This window comes from Paramormyrops kingsleyae, chromosome 15 (assembly GCF_048594095.1).
Source record: "Paramormyrops kingsleyae isolate MSU_618 chromosome 15, PKINGS_0.4, whole genome shotgun sequence".
NCBI lineage: Eukaryota > Metazoa > Chordata > Actinopteri > Osteoglossiformes > Mormyridae > Paramormyrops > Paramormyrops kingsleyae.
In genome coordinates, this window is record NC_132811.1 from 26,553,120 (window position 1) to 26,573,898 (window position 20,779).

Here is a 20,779-nt window from a genome sequence, read left to right on the forward strand (position 1 = left end):
AAATCAACATACAATCATGTTAAGAGGAAGAGTAGTGATTAGTAATGGGGATGGGCCAGGCATACATCGTGGGAAGGTCACTGGAGGTGGACTGGCAGAGACAGAGGCAACACCGTGAGGAACAAGTAGCAGGAAGTGAAGTACTCAGAATCAAAGGGTCTGACGAACATCACCATCAGTGGAAATGTGCTCCGGATGATATTAATTTGCAGATAGCCTTGCTCATATTACCACATGCATTGTATCATTTCAGTACAAAAACATATCATGTTTTTATATAGTCTCAAAAACATAACTATTTTTTGAAAATGTACCTCAGTTTCATTACATCCACTTAGGTGCCTTGTCTTTGTGGCTGTTGTTCAGTCATAGGTGACACACAAAGTGTGGATTGTTCTGACACTTAGGACAGATTTTCAGTTAATAAGGAATTAGTGTTATTAGTGTATAATATTAAGTGTAAAAGCTACCAGCATGGCATAAATACTTGAAACAAAATGTAATTTACTGATTATAAAAAACTGCACCATTGTTTTAAGCATCAAACGTATATGAAAGAAATAATAAAACCTCAAAGAAAACAAATAAATAAGAAAACTGTTGAAAGTGGTGCGAAAGGTGATATAAAAAAAGAAATTGTTTGGAGTTCAGGTAAGGGTCATTGTCATTTGTCATAGTCAGATTTTATGTAATAAGGCAAGGGGAGTACCATACAGAATTTTCTGAACAGTCTTCTATTATGCAATATTAAAAAAGTTTTTTAAAGTTCCAGGGCATTTTATTGTTGGGGAAACAGCTGCAAAACAACAATAAGAAAATATATAGACTGAACATAGTCATCATCATTATCAGCTTTTTATACATATTCACAGCTGTGGTCCATTTAATAGCGACGCTAATATTTATTTCAGAATATTACGGGAGTGACTGGGTAAAAATAAAAGCAATGACAATGATGTTTTTGGGCGTTGATGCCATAAGAGGACTAACCAGTGATCCCTACAGAAACCGCAGGATAACAGTGAATGTGTTACATGTCAGACAGAAGAAGAGGGCCCAGAGAATTAAGACTAATGAGCCACTGATGGAACAGAGGGCAACGGAATTACAGTGGGGCCCCGCGAATAGGCCATGTGAGGGGAATGGGGGGGCACAGGCACACCTGCACAGCAAAATGCAGTCTGGCGATGTGCAGACAGCGAGCTGCAGACTCAGACCTTAAGCTGGGGGGTGCACAGGCACACCTGCACAGCAAAATGCAGTCAAGCGATGCGCAGATAGCAAGACACCATTTTCCTGCATGGAGCTGAGTGGCTTCTTAATTATTGTAGCTTACCTTATGTTTGATGTTTTTCCATCCAAAGTATTCCACACTTGAATAATGTAGTAGTATTGAAAAGTATTATAATTATTAAGTAATTAAGAAATATGTATAGGTAATAATATGAAAATATAAGAGTAATTTATGTGTATAGCCAGTTTTAATGGCTCTGGGGGTTTCAGATGTTCGTCTTTGGAGATTTTTGGAGAACAGAAGTGAATTTGATAGCTATAGTGAAAAATAGCATGCTTAAGCTCTGCAAGGAGCCATTCCCAAGAAGCAGGCAGCATCTGAAGCAGAAAAGACTCATTATCATCTACAGGAGGGAGTGCAGTAACATTCAACTTCATATGTAGCTTAATACTGAAATATTTACACTTGCTACATGTAAGCATCTCACTCAAAGTATACAAAAATACGACACTTCATATACTGTATTTTATTATATAATAAAATACATTTAAAAAATAAAGATTTCTTATTAATTACTTTAATGTTAATAATAAACCATTAATACATTTAATTATAATAATATTGCTGTGCCCATCGGGGACAGAACAGAGACAAAGGCACAGACATCAGGGTATTGGGAAATACGGGGTTTAATTACAGGTAAGGCATGCAAAACGCAGACGGACAATACAATGACCGGACTGGGGAAACAAACTGAAACACGGACTAAATACAGAGGACTAATGACAACAACCAGAAACAGCTGATCACGCAGGGATTCCACACGGGGTTAACGAGGGGGCGTGGCACACGGAAGGAGCAGACAATTGGGGCAGGACACATTGTTTTTTTTTTAACTTTACACATTGTTTGGATACATTTATTTTCTTACTTTAAAAATTACTGTTTTGATAAATGTGCTTAGATGTGTTTAGTGCAGTATATGCTCTTCTTATTTTACCCGGTTCATTTTGTGTTTAAATGCTAAAAAAAACATATTTTGGTGTAATTCTTTGGGGCCAGGAACCAATTAATTGGTTTTCCATTATTTCTTATGGGGAAAATTCGATCAGATCTCGAACTTTTTAGGATTCAATCCGGAGTTCTGAACGGATTAAGTTCGAATTATGAGGTACCACTCTATTTGCACACTGCAGCCGGGTTCTTCTCTCTTTATCATTAATGAAGGGCTTCTTCTTTGCATTATGGGATTTCAGTCCTGCTTCTAGAAGCCTGATATGGACTGTCGTAGCAGTGCACTTCACACTTGCACTTAATGTTTCTCAATCCTTTTGAAGGTTACTTGATGTCATTCAACAGTCATCTCTGGCATTAGAAGTTGCTTTCTCCTTTACCTGACTGGTTTCTCGTCATTCCTTGTGTCTCCTGCTTCACCTTTAAGTGTACTGCTACCTTAAATTTTGAACCTGCAAGCAACCTGCAGTTCAACGCAGCCTTCTGCCAGCAGAACCACGATTAAATTAGGACTGAAAAATGCAGATTTGTTAAAAAATACAGTGGTCTCTTATGCTTTTCCATGGCTGTATGCTGATAAATCAGGTTTTGTCCTGTCAAGGCACTGGTGGACTTGGGAGGGGGTGTGTGTATACTGCCTCCCAGTGTCCCTCTGACTGAAAAAACGTTGCTAAAGTGTCCTTTAGAGTGGCAAACACATGGCTCTTGGCTGCCCATTCAGTGCCATCTAGGGTGCCCCCTTCATGGAAGATGATGTGCCCTATCAAGCAAGAGAATGTGATGTAGTGTCTTAATGAGTGTCCTTCTGGTGGAGAGATTGTGATACAGTGCACATATGAACACCCTTATGCCTGAACATGGTGTTCATTATGGACAATCCGTGATGAGCACAGAAGTCCAAGAACAGAACACCACTCGGGTTCAGATCCGTTCCTCCCAATCACGCCACTCCAGGTCTCACTGTCATTGCCCACGTGAGCATTGAAGTCCCCCAGCAGAACAAGAGAGTCCCTTCCAGGGACTCTAAAAAGGGTGGGTATTCTGAACTGCCACTTGGCGCATAAGCGCAAACAACAGTCAGGACCCGTCCCCCCACCCGAAGGCGAAGGGAGGCTATCCTCTTACCCTGCGGTAAACACCAATGTACAGGTGCCAAGCCAGGGGGCAATAAGTATGCCCACCCCTGCTCGGCACCTCTCCCCGCAGGCAACTCCAGAGTGGAAGAGGGTCCAACCCCCCTCAAGGAGACTGGTTCCAGAGCCCAGGCTATGTGTTGAGGTGAGCCCGACTATGTCTAGCCGGAACTCGCGCACCAGCTCAGGCTCCTTCCCCATCAGAGAGGTGACATTCCATGTCCCAAGAGCTAGCTTCTGCAGCCGAGGATCGGACCGCCAAGGTCCCCGCCTTTGGCCACTGCCCAGCTCACATTGCACCCGACCCCTATGGCCCCTCCTATAGGTGGTGAGCCCATTGGAGGGGGGACCCACATGCCTTGTTCGGGCTGTGCCCGACCAGGCCCCATGAGTATAGGCCTGGTCACCAGGCACTCGCCATCGAGCCCCACCCCCAGGCCTGGCTCCAGGGGGTGGCCTCGGTGACCTGCGTCCGGGCAAGGGAAAATGTGTATCCATTATGGTTTAATTCATAAGGGGTCTTTTGAGCCGCACTTCGTCTGGTTCCTCACCCAGGACCTGTTTGTCTTGGATGACCCTACCAGGGGCATAAAGCCCCAGGCAACTTAGCTCCTGGGATCACTGGAACACACAAACCCCTCCACCACGATAAGGTGTCGGCTCCAGGAGGGGGTTCAACTATCGCGCCCCCGCTATATCGCGGATTTTTCCCTGACGCGTCACAGTTCTCTGCGTATCGCGTACCTTGCTTGTGGTCCGATTGTTTTCGTTTTGTTTTAAGCCCTACGATGGCTCCCAAGCGTCCTGCATGTTCTAAGCCTTCTGATAGTAGTGAGCCTAAGCGCCAGAAGAAGACCTTGACCACTCAAGAGAAGGTAAAACTCCTGGATATGCTTTGGGAAAGAAAGCGTTACACGGACGTCGCTCGCCATTACGGCTTGAATGAATCAACGGTGCGCTACATCAAGGATGAAAAGAATATATGAGCCATATATGTTTTTATTTTTATATTCCATTACGTATACACAGAGAGAGATGTGTGCATATATTATATAAACACATTATTATTATTAGTGGTGGAACAACTGCACACAAAGCCCCAGGGCAAAACACCGATCACCCCCCGCCCGCACGCACACACGCACGCACACGTATATGCGGCGGCGCTGAAACGAGTTTTAAAGTGTGGGTGCAAGAACACAAAAAAAACTTAACGAGAGAATTCGACTGTCCCTCAGAAAAACTGTAAAGTTTTAGTGGCTAAATTGCGTTTTCTACACCTTTTCAGACAGGAGGAGATTTGTATGGCTATGCCTAGAAAATAACATTGTTACCAGTGTGGAGGCCGTCAGAGTTTTACCAAGGACAAAAATTCCACCTCCAGCTGCCTGCCCATCTCATCCATTTCTGTTGCAAAAATTGCAGTGTATTGTCTAAGTGAATAGGGTATAGGTTAATTAGTGTGCACTCACCGTCTTTCTCATACTCATAATGCGTCCATGCATCCGGATATAGCCCATTCAAATGTCATGTAGTCTAACTTTTTATACAATTTAGACAGCACAGAATCATTAACCTACTTTAACGCATTTATTTATACAACCAGATATTTCCCACATTTTGACATCAGTGATGCAGTGAAGATACAGTCTCTTTATTTCTTGACGCCAACTCTCCCCATTAATCCGGGTTTAGGACCAGTGTTCTGACGAGTTGAGCTGGCTTGCTCCCTTAAGTGGCTGGGTTAGGCTAAACTATATACTGTACATATTTACAAAGACTACAATAAAACATCTCGAAATATGTAGTCTAACAAAACTCAGTTTAAAGAAGTTAGCCTACCTGGCGAAATTGCAAACAAACAAATTAAAAGGCCCACGGCATATAATCGGGATATATCCAACAAAAAGCAGTTTTTAAGAACGTAGCCTACATGGCGAAATTGAATTACTTTCTGGACCAACAAACGCAACCAGGGGGGTATTCCATGAAGCAGGATTAAGGGAAAGTCTGACTTATTTTGACAAGTCAGTCTTACTTAAGTGAGAGTTCCGTTCCATCAACGTGTCTTAAATGAATCCCCGCTGAATTACCATGGTAATTTATACCTGAGAACAAGCCTGGTCTGGACCAGGCTAACTGTCTCGCTTAGTTTAGCGTTGTCTCAAAGAACGTCCGACGTGTGGGAACAGATTCCCAAAAGATCGTTCCGTCGGACGAAATTCCGCGATCTTCCTATTCATGTCATGTAATCTGTTGAATTATATGTCCTCATCTGACATTATATTTTACATTATCTGATTGAATTTTTTTGTTAATCTGTAAGGTGTACCAAAATTACATGATTTTGTTTGAGTTAGCGGGAGAATGAGTATAGAATACGTATATAAAAAAAAATGGAACCCTGTAGTCAGTGCTGTGAGTAAAAGCAAGGCGAGAGTGGTGAAAGGCCATATTGTCCCATACAATCACATATGTTGGTAAATTTTGCCTTACTTCATCTCTTGGGGCAGTAAGTTTTTCCCACAGTTCATCAAGGAAAGTAACCAGGAGGGCTGTGTTGTATGGGCCAGTTACAGCCCTGTGCAGGTGCAGTCCTTCTGCAGATATTGCTGCACACATAGTGATGTTAGCGCCTCTCGCCAGGAGCTTCAATGGTGGCTCTTCTTCCTATGACATTTCTTCCACGGCGTTGGTGTTTTGCCAAGTTGAAGCCAGTTGAAGCCACCACAAAGATGAACAGATGCTCCATCTCACTCGCCTCAAGCTCCATAACTCTCTTCGGTAAATTAGAGAACACACAATGTCACAAATTGCATAATTTACTATGTTGTGCAAAGAGTAAATGTCTGTGTGTGCTGTATCGGTCAAACTCACCTGAACGTATTTATGCCTGAGTTCCTTGACACGTTCCAAGTTTCTTTCAAATGGGACAGTGTACAATTGCTTCATCCATATCTGATGTTTAGTCAACACTCTCACAATAGTTGTTGTGCTAACAGTGTTGATGTTGGCAAATATGTTGTCATCGCCAATAATGTTGTCGTGGATTTCTCTCAGCCTTATACTGTTATTGGCAATCACCATCTGCACCACAGCATCCCCCTGCTGCGGTCTGAAAATTCTTCCTCTCCCTCCTGTGGGAGGTAAACGCTGGATCCTACAATAGTGGGTTGCAGTAAAGACAAACGTGCACCGATGCATCAGTTTTTCCCGCCAGAGACTTCCCTCAAATCACTCTGCTACAGTAATACGCACATCAATCAAATACCTTCAGTCAGAATGCTCTAAATACTGTATAGTGCCTGTTGCTTTGCTTGTGGCTCTGATTTCATCAGTTACCATGGTTCTCCCTCTTCCACTTCCTCTCCGTTGTCTTGCTCTTCCTCAGCCTCTAGCTGCATCCATTTTTCACTGGCTAAAGCAAAATGCCAATCCAAAGATGGCCCCTTTTGTACATATGGCAAATTGGCACTAACCAAACAAATTCCTAGATAGGTGCTTAGCTGAAATTACAGGCAGGTGTGTGTTTTCATTCAGCTTTCCAGCTTCAACCATTGTAAAATGCTTGGTGGTGATCTAGGGGGATGGTGGTGGTCTAGTGGTTAGGGATCTGGGTCCCTATTACTGTAGGAACACCAGAAGATTGTGAGTTCAATCCCAGAGGGTACCACCATTGTGCCCCTGAGCAAGGAGCTTGACCCCAACTTACTCCAGTCCATTTAGTTACAGTACTTCACTGTAAGTTGCTTTTGATACAAGTGTCTGCTAAATGAATAAATGTAAATGTTTTACTGTAATATATGTTGCCATACCCACTGTTTTTGCACAGATTACATTGTGTTGCCAAACTTGCCTTGCAAAAAGGAAAGGGTCACTCCATTTGTATAGATGGGGTAGATGGTAACGAAGCAGCAAAAACAAAATTATGAAATTTCTGCTAAAAGCATAATTATTTGTGTTACTGCAAGTGCATAGTGTCCTTTGTCTGTCAAAATGCAGCATGAATCAATTTACAGTGCTCTAAATTTCATTAGGTTTTCACCTGAAAGTTAACTGTTTTGAACAGATTATCTAGACGTCTGAAAAATCGGCTGTAGTTGTACAAAGTTTTGCTGGTGGTGAACACTGATTGAGAGAAGTATTCATGAAATTTGGGGGCAGTGGTGATTGAATGCATATTGTGTCAAAGCAATGTAAACGTATACATAGTTTAGCTCACATGGTCCAATGGTATGGTGCATGTGTTAAGTGTTTTGAAAAAGTGGACATGGTATTGAGACACGCGTTAAAATGATTGGAAAAAACTGTAAGACAACATCAAGTGTGTGTATGACTGGAACAAAGCAGAAAGAGCTTCTGCAAGTTAGTCATTCTGTATAATTTAAGCAAGTTCAGCGACAGATACATGACCGTACTCTGTAATAGAGAACATGCCATTTGGTTATGTTGATTATGTTGTAGTTATTATGATTATGTAATGTAGTGATTATGTAGTGATTTTTAATTATTTATTTTACATATATTTATTACGAATTCTGTTTTCTCTGCTGTATCAAAATTGCACTGAACCACGAACCCAAAACTCAGGTTTGTTCTGAACCATGACTTTTGTGTATTGTTACACTCCTAATACCAAACATGAAATAATGTGAAAATTGGCTGTTTAGTATATATAGCCACTTCTTCTTCTCTTTCTTGTCACATGGAAAGCAATAGAATAGCAATTGTTTTTTTTCCAGATTGATTAAAACTCCGAGGAACACAACAGTGCCGTATATGGCTATGGAAACAGTATTGTCATGTAGAGCTAGGCGATATGGCAAATAAAATTATAACGATATTTTGAATATCACTCAATATTATAGTTTCACAATGCTGTTCCATGTAATAATGTAATAATCAAAATAATAATAAAAATAACCTTATTCTGACAAATAGAATGAATACATTGAAATAAACAATATTAGTAAACAAATACTTATTTTCCTATGAATTTTACTGTTTACATACAAAATTCCCTTAAAATTATAAAAGGTTATTGATTTTCAAGTATTCAAAGAATGAGCAAAACTGTATAATATTGCAAATATGTTAAAGGGCAAACATAAAATAAAGCAGGACAGAACTGACTGCAACAAGTATCTTCCTCTATTCTTGGCCTCTTAAAACTTTTTAAAATTCTGATGTAGAAAAGTATCTAAACCAAACAAAAAACAGTTATTCAAAAAAATGCCAAATCATGGTTAGATTTTTTTGTCCGGCGCTGCAAAACGTCACAACGCGTCACCATGTCGCATGGTACATAATCCTCGCGAGAGCAAGACGACTTGAGACAGACCGTGCAGCACAAACTGGAACCGCCTCCGTGACGACACAACTTTGCCCTTATTGGCTGAAGATTGTAGTCACACGCATGACGTTTGTATCCCAGGAAGTTCCAATGCGTTATCTGCTATTTCTCCCGAAAAGCACGTAAAGCAGTGAGAACTGGTTTCAGTTCATTTACCTGGTGAAATAAAGTTTAAATAAATTACATAAATGCTCTAACAGTACACGTAAGTTAGTGGTTTACTTATTATTAGTTACTGTAATGTTGCGCTGCTTTATTTGTTTAATCGTCCAATATGTGAAGGAGGCATGCAGGTGATATTTGTATAGATTTATCTACACCCTTCTGCCATTGCAGTCAGGTCTCACAGACTACGAGGAGTAGAAGCTGTCCGACTTGTCTGCAGTCAGTTTATACTCCACCCCTGTAGCCGCCGGCAGATCGCGCTCCACATTGCGTCACTGCAGACAGACCCACTGCCCAAGTCGAACGCACCCAGTGCTTCTTTAAGGGAGGATGGGCAAAATTACAACGTCGTCGGTGATTGGCTGTTGCACTGGCGTTCAGTAAACCTCTGCTCGATAGGCCATCGAGTTGTCTGTCTCAGCGCATTCTCTAAAACGGAGCAAATTTGGTTGATCGAGTTTTATAGTCTGTGTGTATCATCGTGATCTTCCTCATTTTTTATCGATAAAAAATCGAGATCGTTTTATCGCCCAGCACTATTGTCATGTGATTCAAACATCATAACAAGCGGATGAGCACCCTTTCAATGGAAAAAGGTGCTATTATGAAGTGCCTTGTATGCCACCCTTACATTATTAAGTGTCCCAAAACATATCCTATTCTGTATAAAAAAAAACGCAGGGTACTCCTTAAGAGTGAGAAAACATGGTAAAGTGTCTAAATAGGTGCCCTGCATGAATGTAATGCATTGCTGTATAGGGTGTCCATCCATATGTGAGAGTGTGAGGAGTTGTTTCCTCCAGTGGAGAAAATATGACGAAATGATATATTTCAATTAGATATAACAATTAGATAAACTTGAGGTACCCATACGGAGAGAAAAATATCTCTGATGGGTGTCCTTCCAGTGAAAAAAGTCAAGTTCTAGGCTGTCCTTTAATTTTAAATTTACTAGTTAACTGCTTCATCCCATGAAACTGCAATATTTAATGTCCCTTGCAGAAAGAATGCCTTGAATTTTCTGTGCTCTTATAACTACTATAGCAGGTTACTTTGATGAATAAAAGATATGACATTTTCTTGCTAATAAAGGTACTCAAACAGTGAATATACTGTAAATATATTTGTTAGCAAAAAAATTTGAGTGTATTTATAGTAAATGTTAAGTGAGTAACATGCAAATGTAGAAAATAGTTTATGCAAAAACTTCTGACTGGTATTGTAGGTGTTCCCAAGAAAATGTGATATCTACTCATCATGCAATAGGTACCCTTTTAATTTTTTTGCCCCTGCCTGAGTCTACCATTGGGTCGTGGGAGGGGAGAGGTAGGAAACGTTACAGAGAGTAAATAGCAGATGTCACCAAGTGTGCAGCAATCTAATGAGAGGGTGTGATAACTCATCCATCCATCCATCCATCCATCCATCTATACTCCAGAGCAGAAGTTTGAGCTCACCCTCAGATTTTTTTTAAATAATACACTACTTTGTAAGGATGCTGTGAATCTGTGCTGCTGTGACAAAGGCCAGGGGTGATTATTTTGATTAAACTTAGGCACTCACATTCATTAAATTGCACTTACAATCCACAGTAAATTGCTACAGTATACTTTAAAACCAATCAGTTACATGTAAGTATTTCTAAGATATTCTTGTAATAAAAGTTTGAAAAATCTACAGTGTATTGTTTATAAAAAAAAAAAATCGGAGGGTTGGCCCAGCTGTCTGGCCTGTAGTCTGTCAGTCTATCTATCTATCTGTCTGTCTGTCTGTCTGTCTATTTATTATTGATCTATTTTCCCCAGCTTTTGAGTTTCTGAGTAATATTCCTCCTTGATTTTTGCATTGTAATGCAGCTAATTTTGAATGACGTCTGTCTGTTTTTACATTGTTCAAAAACAGATATGTGAAGTAAAATCTACAGCTATATAAAATCAGAAATAAACAATAAAAGAGCTTTCCGATATGTAGCAAGTGTGAACCAAAGGAACCATTTTTCCTCATTAAACCACTGGTCAATGTTCATCAGAATCCTGTTTGATTGGCCCAGATCAATGTCAAACTTGTTCTTCAAAGCTTATCATTTGCTCTGCATACCCTTCATTAGGGAAAAGAGGTGCTGTTCTGTGTCAGTGATTTAAAGAAGAAACAAGTAAATGGAAATGGCAAAAGGTATGCAAAAATACACACTTAGGAAGAGGAGAAGCCACATGGACTGCAGCATCCTGTCTTTTTCAGAAGGGTGTCGGCAGTTTAAACGTAGCAAATGGCAGCACTCGACCTTTCAAAAGCTAAAGGAATATGACAGGCATGGTGCCTCGCAGAAAGGAAGGCAGCAACAAAGCCACACAAAGTGCGGCCCTGTAGCAAACAGCCAGCTCACCATTAATGTCAGTCAGCCTTCCTGCAGGGACAGTTTGATTTCCACTTTTCAAATTAAGCTTTTTGTGCTGCTAATGGGGAGGCTAAATTGAAACAGGCAGCTCTGCAATCTGCAGATAATAGTTGCAGCGCAGGAGATCATGTGAACACTGCTCTTTCTGCCAAAAAAGAGGGGGAAAAATCTAATCTTCATCAGCATTGAAAAAAGAGAAAGGAATATAAGCAAGGAAAAGAAAGGAGAGAAAAGCAAACTAGGGAGAAGGAGAATAATGCCTGGGTAATCAGGGGATGGGGGTGGAGCTTTAATGTTTCTGGCAGGAAACCAGCTGAGGTCTCGAGGTTATCCTGGCTTTGCAAGCTCCCACGGGAAAGGTGTGGAGGAGGGCCGACCCCTTCCATGGATTTGTGAGGTGCAACATTCCCCTGGGTCATACGATGAGCCTTGCGCCAGGAAGGATGGCCTGCTCGGTGGGTCAGGCCCAGGGTAGCGGGACAGGACTGACGTGGGAGTGTGTGACAGGTAGCCTGTGTACACCATCCAGTCAACAAAGGAAGACACAACAGTGCACCCTTTGGCTAAGTCTGCCATGGCTATTTAGGAAGAGCCCCATTGGTTTGCCAAGCATTATTTGTGAATATAGACATTTGAACCGCATTATTGGTTATATATACATTCTTAGTGTTCATTTTCCCTCTGTTCACAATGGTTTGCAAAAACAGTATAATAACAATGTAATCATTTAACAATATAAAATAATTTATTATCTTGTGAACTGCAACTGATAATTGTTTTCAAATATTTAGTTAATGGGACTGTTATGTTTCTGCGGTGGATCAGTACTATGTTACCTACCTGGTTCCCTCTGCTTCCCAAGATAACTACTACGGCTCAGAGGTTTCTGGAAATAGAGGGACTGTACCGTTTGCAATATAGATATTTTCAAGGAAAATCCAGTAGCATTAGATGAGTGTCATTACGTAAGAGGATTAATTTCAGCCTAGATATGTCACGATAAACTCAGTCACTGAATCATATCTCAGTGTTTTCATTATGTTCTTCTATTATAGCTTTACTGTAGAATTGCTGCTTATTTCTTGACTTCCATAGATTATAAATGCTGTTTTACTAGTTTTTTTATTGTAATTATTTCCAGATAATTACAAATCAATATAAAATTATTTGATTTTAATTTTAACAAAAAATAAAGGATTAAGGGCAAAAAGACAAAGACAATGGTCTACTTTTTAAAAAGACATCTTTCTTTAAAGCCAAAATACATGATATGTGCACACATGAACCAGTTGCAGCCAGCTGTCACTGTGCTGATGCAGAGTGTACCTGAGGAGTCACAACGTCATCATCCCACTGTGGCCATAACCAGGTTGACCATGTGACAGGTCAGTTGATTGATTTCAGACAGACTGCCCAGCAAGAAGCTGAGTTCCGGTACTCTGCACTTTCCCTGACCTGCAAGCTCCGCTAGCTCAGCCTCATGAATAACCATGTTTCCAATCCACAAGGCGAGAATAGGAGGAACATTTTGCTCTGCCTCATTTTACATCCCTCAGAGCTATCCTCGCTGCCGACTTCCAAACTGCACGCTGGAGTCATACAACTTCAGTAGAACAAAAGCCCAACAAGAAATCCCTGAGTGCTTATGCTCCCAGTGATTTTCTCCTGCCAAGCTTCCATGCGCCGTGGCTGTGCGTGCGGCTGCCGGTGACCTGTAGCGATCTTTGCGAGCGTGAACCAGTGCTCCGCCGCTTCGCTAGCCTGAAGCCCTCCAGCCGCCTCACTATCTGGTGGCTACAGTCTGGAGCAACGCCGGTGAGTTTGTCCACGCTGTAGGAAGCTGGCTGGAAAGCTTCCAGAGCCCTTTCTCTCCCTCCCTCCCTTCCCATTGGATGGATTTGCAGGCTCTGAAAGCAAACAGAGCTTTTGATCGCCACTCTGTTTCAACCTCGGCTTGCTCGGAGCGCCAGTGTATCCATGCCTTTCATTTCATGCCATCTTCAGGAGCTCACACCCACACAGGGATGCTCACACACACACACTTTCAGGCAAACAATCCGTTGTATTCAGTAGGTTCACATTTTTTTGTTTCACTTCCTACAAAATGTATGACTGTAAAGTTTACAGTCAAACATTAACACAGACACGTATACAGGTGACAGCATGCTTGGTGGTCACAGCGCAGGGTCAGCCAGCACGCAGCGCCCCTGGAGCTTGGGGTTCAGGGTCTTACTCAGGGGCCCAATGGTGGCATTACTTTGCTGCTATAGGGTTTGAACCAGCGATCGAGGGTACAGAGTCCTAACGTATGGATCCACTGCCTCCTCCCTATGTATATTTGTGGTCTTCTCTAAAGTGTCATCTGCTGCATATTTGACATTGACTTAGCCAGCTTCTTTTAGTTAAATGCACTTGGTTTGTCTTGTATTTTGAACACACTTTCCCCAAAGCTCTTTACTAGACAAACAGCTGATTGTGTTGATCATCTATGCCTTTCAGTGCAGTTTACGCCGAGAGGATCATATCAACGTGGCCTATTGCCTGTTTCGCTCATATGAATGAGTTACATATTAAAGGCAAATTGTCCCTAATTGCAGGGTTGTATCACCTGAGTCTGCAACACAGTTTGCAGAATTCAGCTCGCCAGCCAATTGCCAGGTTCAGTAGGCATGTCTCAGCAGTGAAAACAATATGTTTCCCAATAATGATTAATCTTAATGAATAACAAATGTGATTAAGAATGATAAACCATTCGTTAACTGAGAATTAGCAAACAGACATAAAGCACAGACTGTCAATACAGGAACATTGATCTCATGTATAACAATGATGAAATGTCTATGTTATTGCCATATGAGACATATGCAAATGCTAAATAATAACCTAACTTAAAAAAAATCAATCACGACATACAAAAGTATTACATCTGGTATCTAGAGGACACAGACCCCGATGCAGAACAAAGTTCATGATTTTATTCCTTTGTCAGGCTGGGACACATATGAACTTACCCTCAAATGAAGACTTTGTTATTCTGGATTGTCCAGTGGGCACCACGAGATAGCAGGCTACAGCTCCTGCATAACTCATTCAGTTAACAGAGTTTCTTATTTTAATTTATTTTTTGTGGTAGGCTTCGTTCTGCAACGTGGAGTATTACTCCTCAGCTAAGACAAATTGTGTACACTGCCCCCTACTGGTTGACAGTCTGGATACATCTAATATATCCATAAAAACAATACAGTAGTTCTGCAAATAATTAGAAAGCCCTGCATGTTACCAGTACGACATTTCAGTTTGTTGCAAATCCTCCATTCCTCTCCCACCAAAAACAGATGTCCCCAACATATACATATTGTGAATTTTACTGTAGTATAAAGTCGTTCACAATCTCACTGTAACAATGAACAATATGGCCACTTCTTTCCAGATGAAAACAGTTTGATCATCTAACTCAGGAGTGGTCAATCTTATCCAGAAATAGATGCGGGATTTTGCTGCAACTCCCTAATGAAATTACCAGTTAGAGGACTGATTGGCTGAAGGGTCCTCACACCTGGGTTTGAACAGCTGACTTAAAGATTATCCCAAAAACCTGCATACACACAGGCCCTTTGCAGATAAGATTTGCCACCCCTGATCTAACTATATTAGCTGCTTCACAGGTTTACCATTTTCACATTACTCTACATATGGTCTGATTTAATCTCCCCCACAGTCAACATTACAATGTTTATATAGTACTTGTGCTTTGACACTGTTTCTTAACAATGGAAACCTGTATACTTCAGTTTTTATAGTAGAATCAACTAGATCGAAAAAAAATTACCTAGAGCTGGATCTGAATCTCAGAAGTCAAACCGTGAACGCCGACCTAAGATAACTTGTACGTGCAGGGAAATGAGTCACGCGGCACCTCTCTCAGCGGAAACAAAGGGTAACGCTTCAGTCTCAGCCTCGCATTCGCTGTGATAGCATCGTGCATGTTTACACTAGCTGAATACAAATTTAGACAGTAAAAATACATTTAGACAATGATAGACAGTAACAGTAATTATTATTATATAATAAAATACATTTTAAAATAAAGATTTCTTATTCATTATTTTAATATTAATAATAAACCATTAATACGTTTAATCATGGTTCAAATTACGGGGGGTACTGGGGGGTACTGTACCCCTCGATCAAGACCACTGTTCATTCTCATTGAGTGACCTGTTCATTGTGTTCGTCTGTCATGGCACTGTTTGTCATGCGTTGGTAAATGTAAGTAGCTAACAGAAGTCTAGCCTGTTGAAAATGTGTTATTTTACAACCTTCATTTATTCGTTTAAGTGTTTCATCGACTAATGCAAGCTGACGTCTTTATAAGTTGAATTACTTACCATTGTCCTTCTGAGGCCGGTGTTCTGTCGAGTTGAGCTACTTTGTCGAGGTAAACTACCGTAGTGCTAATCGATAGCCCTAACCATAGCTTACCTCGACAAAGTAGCTCAACTCGACAGAACACTGGTGCAGTCAACGTTAATTAAGTTAACTAGCAAGATAAGCTACGTTCTCTATTTAATTAAACCAGGCTAATTTGGTGAGGTAAAATTGATCATGGTCATTTTTCAAGGAGATGAACTCCCTATGTTTTCATTCTCATTTTATCATGAATAAATTGTGCCTTTCTGAAATTAATTTGCCACTTAGCCTTTGTGGTTTGTTATTAGGCTAATGTTAACGCATAAGAAGGTCTAACATTATGCTCTGAAAAAACATTACTATAAGTGAAACCTATAGGGTAGGGCTGGGCGATATCACATCGATATGATATCGTCCAGCCCTACTATAGGGGCAACGTAAAAACAAACTAGCTAGCAAATAATAAGCCCTATTATTTGAATTTTAGTGGTATTGATTCTGCATTCCACAATTTCATATTTATAGACATTTTTAGAAACTTCATCTGATACTGTTTTGTTCACAGACACACTATGAGGAAAAGGAAAGATGGAGATGTCAGACACTTTTTTGGTGGTAAAAGAAGAGTAAGTAGGAAATATTAGTGTTAAGAGCTACAGAACATTACACTAAAAGTATAGGTGCAGTTTTGCAAACTGTTAATGTGTATGAAGGAAAGTGGTGGTCAGCAGAAGGCAGGAGAGGCACAGGAGCAGGCAGCAGGAAGATGGCAGGATGAGGACAGCACGCAGGACCAAGAAGTTAATTACATTAGGCTGTACTTTAAGATCTACTGTATCATCAAGACAGATATTAGCCTAATAGGCAAATATTTATTTCTGAAGGCTGTTGGAGCTGGGGGGACTGAGAGGGCAGGAATAACACCAGACTGCTGGACCAGACCAGGCTGTTTGTAAATGTATAGGCTTATTACCTTTACTAGGATAATTCCTGGGAGTTATCAAAACCAAATTCTTTTGGATAGGAATAAGGATAATGATATCTTCTGTATTGATTCTCATTTTGTCGCATGTCCAGACTATGACCGTGTGTTGCATACATGTTAGTAAACACCCCTAGCACATCTTGCACTGTTAACATTGATCCTGGTGGCGACTATTCGTATTGACGTGGTAGCGGACCATAATGGTCATAGAAGTGTTATGAAGGTAGTACCCCCAATTATGGAGGGGTAATTTGCACTCTGTGTTTAATTATAATAATATTGTTGTGCCGAGCGGGGACGGAACGGAGACAAAGGCGCAGACGTCAGGGTATCGGGGAATACGGGGTTTAATTACAGGTAAGGCAGGCAAAACGTAGACGGACAATACAATGACCGGACTGGGGAAACAAACTGATATGTGCACGAAATACAGAGGGCTAATGACAACAACCAGAAACAGCTGATCACACGGGGTTTCCACACGAGGTTAATGAGGGGGCGTGGCACACGGAAGGAGCGGATGATCGGGGCAGGACACATTGTTTGGATACATTTCAAACACAAGTATGTGAATACAACTCACTGAGCCGAGTGTATTCACATACTTTGGAATGTTGCAAAGTCCAACAAAGCAATGACTGGGTTGACCTAGGCTCTCATATGTTAAGTTTACCTGCATTGTGTCTCCTGCTGTGACCTCCACACCTGCAATTCTGTCTGTGGTGACTCTTGATGGTCATGTAGGTTGTCATAATCATCTGTCTCTGTTTGTCTTTGAATCCACACTCTTCCCGATGGTAGGCTCCTCTGCTACATCCGGATTAAGTGCAAGCTGTGTCACAGGTTCAGGGAAACTTGTTTCAGGTACTTGTTCTGTTGCTTGGTGTTGATGTCTGTTAGCTCAATAGGAGATCTCCTCATCCAAGCTCTTGGAATCCTCAGACCTCTCTACTAATTCCAGTTTTATCTGGTGTCCTTGACCATGTGATTTCTGTTTTGTACTACATGTGGGATCGGCTCTTCCAGCAGTAAGACATTACAGGGCATTAGCGTATTGTGGTGGAGTATCCAGCCTCGGCCTGACCCATGCTCTGGCTTTACTTTGTGCACTAGGATATCTTTCCCCTTTCAAACAACAACATGTATCTGACTTTCCTAGCAGGCTCGCAATTTCCCAGGCCCTCCACAATATGACATATTCCAAACAAGGTACACAGGTACAGCACTTTGTCTTTTACAGTCATAGTATGTCTTACCTTTCTCCTCTAGCTATGATGGGATCTTCCAACTGACCTTATAACAGTTCATGCTGTGATGTGTGTATCTATGTGTTCTATCAGCCCAGTTATATCCTGAACTGCTGGATTCACAGTAATGGCTGTGGTCCAATTGATAACATCCTGTCTCTGCATCTCAGTGGTATTTCCAATCGCTCCAATCACTTCCAGGCACAGGAAGTCTGCATCGATGTTTACTCTTCCCGGTAAATACTTCTGGGTGATGTTGAAAACTGCTAACTCTGACATCCATTGATGCCCAGTTGCATTCAACCTTGATGTCATCATCAATTAAGTAAGGGGATTATTGTCACTGCAGTTACTGCAGGTGCATAAAACAAGTCATCTCTAAATTGATCTGTAACTGGCCACTTCAGGAATAGGAACTCAAGCTTTTCTGAGTGTAGTCTGTACTTTTTCTTTGCAGGTGTCAAGGTACAGGAAAAATAGCCAATCACTCTAACCTTAACACTGGAGAGTGACTGCTTCTGCGTCACGGTGAGCTACTGCAGCAGCGAAGACTTCCAGATCTAAGTGTTCTCTTGTCACATAAAGGGGGCTGTCTGCTGTATCTTGTACAGCTTCTCCACAGCCTTCATCAGCGTCATCTTTACTTTTATATTATTGCTGGAGGTGTGAGAGGATGATGGCAACGGTAATTCATCCCTGTCCTAAAGATGGTGACAAGATCTACTTCAAATTATGGCAAAGTATGCAGAAGAAGATGGCGGTCAACTTACACCTTCTGAGCAACAAGGAACTGGGCATTTCAGAGGTGCTTTGGAATGCTGCTCAATTCAGGCTAGAAGGTCTAGTGACATGCACCTCTTAAACATAGAGTCAATGAGGAAGAGCCTGGATGGAAAAGTATATGTGATCACAGGCACCTGGAGTCCATCCGAACACCCCCACATTCCAAGTACTGAATGAGGACCTGCCTTAAGAGAAGCAGGTGTACATGACTGTGGCGGTGGACCTCATGGTGACAAAGATGGCAGAGCCGGTCCTTTTCTTCATGGACACTGTAACGGAGTGTGCCCGAGCGGAGAAGGGGTTCAGCACCGAATGTTGGACAGACGCACAGGGGTCTTCAAACAAAAGACATTTCCTTTATTAATTTCCTTTTTACGTTACCAGCAGGACACAACGCAGCATACCCATACCTCCTCTCCCTGCAGAGGCAAAAATCTCTTGACTGAGCCGCGCAGGACACATTTAAAATGTTAGGCAATACCATTGATCGCTCCCTAATCAATCAGCTGTCAAACGCATGCCTTACCATTTTCCACATTTTGCCAGCACAGTATACCTCCCCGACCCACTGTATTACAGCATAAAACATCAAGTAACATAACATTAATTTAATAACAAAATACCATACTTCACCCCCCTGCTCTAATGAGCTCTCCCACCGTAAAGTGCGACCCGAGCACAGAAAAACTTCTCCCGACCGGCATTCCGGTTTCCTGGAGCACACCTGTAAGACCAACACCAGCAACCCGCCGCAAACATCGGTAAGTTATTATAAATGAACGCATGCCCTAACATCGTCTATTCATAACTAGCGGGGAAACCGCTAATTTACAGGGACAGACGTATTGCGCTCTGTCACAGACACACAGGTGAGGGTCTATCTGGCTAATCAGGGGTTCTGGTACTTCAGCCGGAAGGTCTTCACTGAAACCTTCTACTTCAAGCTGAGACAGAACAGCCATAAAGGCAGCCAGAGAGATTCCATTTTCGAGAGTCTGCAGAGAGAGACAGAGAGGGTGAATGGGACATGGGACCGACTGCTGACCCCTGGCGAGGAAGTAGAGCTGAAGGAAGACAGTGACAGTGAGCTCTCTAGTGGCACTGGTGATGTTTCCAAGGATTGTCTAGAGAGTCTTGGGGTGGGATCCTCAGCAGATGGCATGGCAATGCCAATGCACCCCAAGGGCCTGAGCACCCTCATCTGGACCGGCATCCCCGAGGCCCTGCATGCCAAGGTCTGGCAGCTCCTCTCTGGCTGCCAGAATGACCCAACACTGCTGGACCGCTACCGTGTGCTCATCATCAATGACTCCTTGCAGGAGGGGGTGATTACACACGGTGTACATTGCACCTTCATGGCCCACGACTACTTCAATGACTCCAACTGCAATAGCCAGGACTCCCTGTGCAGATCTTTAAGGCCTACTCTGTCTATGATGAGGAGACTGGATACTGGTCAGTCCTTCCTGGCAGGTGTACTGCTGTGGCACATGCCAGAGAAGCATGCCTTGTACATTCTGGTGAAGATTATGTTCGAGGACGGCCTCCAGAATCTGTACAAGAATTCAATTCAATTTTATTTATATCGTGCTTTTAACAAGTCATTGTCACAAAACACTTTACATACACTCACATAAAGGATTATTAGGAACACCATACTAATACGGTGTTTGACCCCCTTTCGCCTTCAGAACTGCCTTAATTCTACGTGGCATTGATTCAACAAGGTGCTGAAAGCATTCTTTAGAAATGTTGGCCCATATTGATAGGATAGCATCTTGCAGTTGATGGAGATTTGTAGGATGCACATCCAGGGCACGAAGCTCCCGTTCCACCACATCCCAAAGATGCTCTATTGGGTTGAGATCTGGTGACTGTGGGGGCCATTTTAGTACCGTGAACTCATTGTCATGTTCAAGAAACCAATTTGAAATGATTCGAGCTTTGTGACATGGTGCATTATCCTGCTGGAAGTAGCCATCAGAGGATGGGTACATGGTGGTCATAAAGGGATGGACATGGTCAGAAACAATGCTCAGGTAGGCCGTGGCATTTAAACA

At 41.9% G+C, this 20,779-nt stretch overlaps 2 pseudogenes; both read left to right on the forward strand.

Moving 5' to 3' along the window:
- Positions 1 to 44: 44 nt before the first annotated feature.
- On the forward strand, positions 45 to 19,573 carry LOC140577621 (rab GTPase-activating protein 1-like pseudogene; annotated as a pseudogene).
- LOC111848152 (rab GTPase-activating protein 1-like pseudogene) lies at positions 19,187 to 20,506 on the forward strand (annotated as a pseudogene).
- The last annotated feature ends 273 nt before the right edge of the window (positions 20,507 to 20,779 follow it).